A 5,329-nucleotide genomic window follows, 5' to 3' on the forward strand; every position below is an offset into this window, starting at 1 on the left:
TCTGCGTAGGCGGCCTTCGGCCGCGCTTAGGGATTATAACCCTTACTAAGTAGAATTCTCCTTTCTGTATTGCCGGAAAAGAAGGGCGGACGTATTTTTGCGCAGAACTTTTCTCTGCGTAGGCGGCTTTCAGCCGCGCTTAGGGATTAAAACCCTTACTAAGTAGAAGTAAATAATTCATATTAGAAAAAGCGAAATTATCCATATGCACACTTTCGTTAGAAACCCGAAATAATGCATATAACAAAAACCGAAATAATGCATGCATGCACAATTTCAGTTCAAAACCGAAATAATGCATATGGCAAAAACCGAAATAAAGCATACATGCACAGTTTCGGATGAAAACCGAAGTAATGCATATGTGAAAGACGAAGGTATGCATACATGCAAAGTTTCGGTTGAAAACCGAAATAATGCATATGAGAAAATACCGAAATTATGCATATGCATACTTTCGTTTTAAAAGCGAAATAATGCATATGAAAAAAAAAACGAAGTAATGCATACATGCACAGTTTCGGTTTAAAACCGAAATAATGCATATGGTAAAAACCGAAATAAAGCATACATGCACAGTTTCGGTTGAAACCGAAATAATGTCTAAATGCACAGTTACCATATGCGCAATTTCGGTGCCCCATTGGGAACAATCTTCTCCTATGTTTCATAACTGATTCGAATGGGTGCTGCTTTTTTGGAAAGGTGTTTAGAAGGAGTGCACAAAGTTTTAATTTTTCCGATAGTTGGCGCAGGAGTCGAGCTATGTTTCATAACTCCTATGTTTCATAACTGATTCGAATGGGTGCTGCTTTTTTGGAAAGGTGTTTAGAAGGAGTGCACAAAGTTTTAATTTTTCCGATAGTTGGCGCAGGAGTCGAGCTATGCTTAAAAAAATGCAGTAGGTTCGTTGGTAGCCTTTTGCCTAGATTAGCATATAGGATCCATTTTTTCCGTTAAGTGGGTCAGAGACCGAACTATTCGAAACAGTCTTATTAATAGTCCGATTTGCTTGCCATTTAGCACGTAGGTAGCTTATTGGCTGGGTTAACATATATGATATTCTTTCTGATAGGTGGACCAGAACCGATCAATTCCAAAAAATCTTCAATCGAATCGAGTCATTGTTTTACAGTTCGAAAGGTGTTTGAAGGCGCCGAAAACGTGCGGGTATTGGCTATTTAACAATACTTATTACACAGGCCAACAAAAATGGACAAAATTTTGATGCAGCAAATGTTAATGCTATTTTTGACAGATTACGAATCCGTAAGCAAAAAGTTACCATCAGCTCCAGATTTTAAGAAAAAACGAGGTCAAATTGTTAAAAAATCGATTTCTTTGCATTTGAGAAGCCCTAGCAAAGAAACAAAGGGTGGTAGAACCTTCCACTTAGGCTTTGATTAAAGCAAGTTCCCGCACCTTTGCTTGATGCTCACTTAGGGCTGGTTTCTCCAACTCAACTTAACTTAGTTTAGCCACTTTTGGACTTAAGTCAAAAGTTAGCCTACGTTTTACATAGCTTATTCTTATTTGTTGAACAGGAATAACTGATTTCGGGAAGTTTGAGTTCCTATCGCAATTAAGCAAAAGGTGATAGAACCTTCCACGTAATTAAAGCTAGAACTACAGACTACCATCCCTGAAAGTACTATTCCTGCACCTTGCCCTAATGGTCACCTATACTCATTTACTTTTTATCGTCAAAAATGGTGTAAAAATCAGTGTTAGCTGTTAAATAGATAACTATAGGTAACCTTAGGATCAAGGTGCAGGAATGGTATTTTCAGGGATTGAAGTTTCACCTTTTGTTTCGTTGCTAGAGCTTCTCAAATATTGCAAAAAACGCGATTTTTTCGCACTTTCACCACATTTATCTCAAAATCTGGAGTTGATGGAAACATTATACTTACGTATTCTTCAACATTCACCGCAGCTTCAACATTTGCCGCATCAAAATCGGTGTTGCCCTGTGTTACCTACACTAATTATATAAAGAGAAGCTCCTTCTTTTTATAAGAGGTGATCTCGCGAACGGCTGTTCTGATTTCTTGAAATTTTGGACACCTACTGCAGACTTTGGATATATTAAGGGCGCGTGGCATGACCCATGCATATCGAATTTTTCATACCGTATCTCTCTGAACGTATTTGTGGTTATGTCTTGGAAATTGGTATAGAGATTTTGGGGCTACTGGAAAAGGGAAGTGGTGCTTTCCAAACATATTGAAACATTTACCTATCTGTAAATAAATACACCCAGAATAAAGTGTTTTTTCTTTTTCGTAATAAATTTTTTGTACCAAATTTTGAGTATGCAGTTTTGTAGTTCACTCAATTTCAGTGTCATAAAAAGCAAGGTTTTAATGGCTATAAGATACCGTTGATTTTTGAGAATTTTTTTCGCTGATGATGTTGCGCATTTTCTCCGCTTAACGAATGCGTGAGAGTTTTTTTTTGTATGGGAAAAAATGCCGATGAGTGTCAGTAAGGAAAAGACTTATTCTGGTGGCTTAACTCCTCCTAAACGATCGAAACGATTTTAATGATAATTTTTAGTGGGGCTGGAACCGAGTAATTGCTAAAAATCGACGATTCGGAGGCACCAGGGATCAAAGTTAAATTACTCCCATTCAATCAACCATCAGAACCATTGCGGTCCTTGCTTTACGGTGACTAAACAGAATGTGGACCAATGATACTCACCAGTTTGTAAATTGCCACCAACTATACTATACAGATTCAAGGAAGATTCACTACCGAGACGCAAGGACTTCTTCCCGGTATAACGCTTTCGTCAGGTTATTTAAGACGGCAATGGGGATATGCCTTCTGTCGACCACAAAACCAAACATGAACTTCAGTTGCTGGCGAAAACGTTGGACCAAATATTTCAATAAAAAAATTAATTTTGGGCGGGACGAAGTTCGCCGGGTCTGCTAGTATGTTATAATAAGTGGGCGGTGTCAAGCCCATTTTTCAAAATTGTTTAATGACCTTATTTATTGCGAAAATCGGTTTTTAGTGAACTAGCTTCAGTACTTACGGATTTATCGTAATTTTCCTATTTCTGTAAAATACCGTTATTTGGCAAGTGGGGGTTACACTAATGTCAACGTCTGTGCAAAGTTTGGTATAATTTAGTATAGCGGTTACCAAAATATACAAATGTAATAATAATACTGTAGGCATGCTTAAATGACACAGAAAAACGCCGAGACACGTAAACTTAATTTTGGGTCGTAAATTACGGATATATATACCGTTTTTTTTTAAATCAGGTAGATTACGGATCTGTATACCGTTTTTTTAGATCAGGTCGTTTTTCTACGATATTTTCATTGTCAGTTTGCATTGTGAATGGAAAAGATTCTAACTTTAAGCTTAGTATCCAGCTCTCAAGAAAAGCGAAAACTCCGTATAAAATTACGACCAAGAAATGGCTTAACAATTTTCTTGTGTTAAATTTCCTAAAGGCGGTACGCAGTTCTAAAGAAATTTGCTACGCTTTCTACTAAGGGTTTCTAAAGTTTTTTGGTGAAAAAAGAACACAACGCAACCCATGTTTGTAACAGAAATATAAGCCCGCTCCATTATTTCTTCAGGAAAGAGTGAAGCAACAGGCTGTGAAATATCAGACGCCAAAATTGCTTGGACACACAAACGAAATACATATGTAATGATAATATTTTTCTTGACCGTTTTCTTAAGAGCTGGACACTAAGCTTTAACAGGGAAAAAGTTTTATAATAACACTAGCAGACCCGGCGAACTTCGTCCCGCCCAAAATTAATTTTTTTAATGAAATATTTGGTCCAACGTTTTCGCCAGCAATTCACGTTCACGTTTGGTTTTGTGGTCGACAGAAGGCATATCCTCCATTACCGTCTTAAATAACCTGATGAAAGCGTTATACCGTAAAGAAGTCCTTGCGGCTCGATAGTGAATCGTTCTTGAATCTGTATAATCTAGTTGGTGGCAATTTGCAAACTGGTGAGTATCATTGATCCACATTCTGTTTAGTCAACGAAAAGAAAGGACCGCAGGGTCAGGGTGCAGGAATGGTATTTTCAGGGATTGAAGCCAGAAGTCCAAGCCTTAATTTAAGCTTAAGAGGAATTTTGCTTAATTGCGGTAGGTACTCAAACTTCCCAAAATCAGTTTTTCCTGCTCAATAAATAACTATAAGTGACCATCAAGCAAAGGTGCAGGAACTTGCAGGGATAGTAGCCCAGATTTTCTTTCTTTAATCTAAGCCTAAGTGGGAGGTTCTACCACCCTTTGTTTCTTTGCTAGAGCTTCTCAAATATTGCAAAATCGCGATTCTTTGACAATGACCTTGTTTTTCTTAAAATCTGGAGCTGACGGAAACCTTATGCTTACGTCAAAAATAGCGTTAACATTAGCTGCCTTCAAACACCTTTCGAACTGTAAAAAAATGACTCAGTTCTATTATACGCATATCTATAATACGGGTATCGAATTTCAAGCAAATCGGACAATAAATAAGACTTTTTCGAATAGATCGGTCCCTGGCCCACTTAAGGGTGAAAATGGATCCTATATGCTAATTTAGGGAAAAGGCTACCTACGTACCAAATGCATTTTTTAGCGTAGCTGGACCCCTGCCCCACGTATCGGAAAAATTAAAACTTTGTGCACTCCTTCTAAACACCGTTTCAAAAAAGCAGCAACCATTCGAATCGGTTATGAAACATATTTAGGAGAAAATTGTTCCCAATTGATTTATGTTCACAATGAATTTCACAATTATCCGAAATTTTCCAAGCTTCACAATGAATTTTCCACCTTAACATTGTCCAAAATCAGCAAATCATGCGATAAAATACAACTTTCGTCGAAAAAATTCAAACATTTCGCGTTCTTCTGGATTTTTCCGACTTTTCCAGAATTTTCTATTTTACATTCGAAAGCCCTCCCGAAGTAATTGCACAAAAAATTCCATACAAAAAAATTAATTTTCGATTTCTATATTTTCTATCGTAAAAACCTTCTCCTAGAAATTGCGAACAACTTAAAGAAAAATTTTGCCAAATCGGCCCAACCGTTCTCAATTGATGAATTACTATCCATTTTTCACGCCATTTTTATATATATAGATAGATATACGTATTTAATACATACATACATTCTTGCCACTGCTAATCACATGAATAAAAATCCTAAAAACGAAAATGTGACTGCAATATTTCTTGTTTAAAATGTTTTAGATCCATCGCAAACCACGGACTTTATCGGCCGCCGATTTAGTTGGGCTTGCTAGTCTTTCCATTGCACCACAACTAATTGGTCGGAGCGATTAAGTTGG

The sequence above is a fragment of the Rhagoletis pomonella genome, unplaced genomic scaffold (assembly GCF_013731165.1).
Source record: "Rhagoletis pomonella isolate Grant_MI unplaced genomic scaffold, Rhpom_1.0 Rhpom_scaffold_00154, whole genome shotgun sequence".
Lineage (NCBI taxonomy): Eukaryota > Metazoa > Arthropoda > Insecta > Diptera > Tephritidae > Rhagoletis > Rhagoletis pomonella.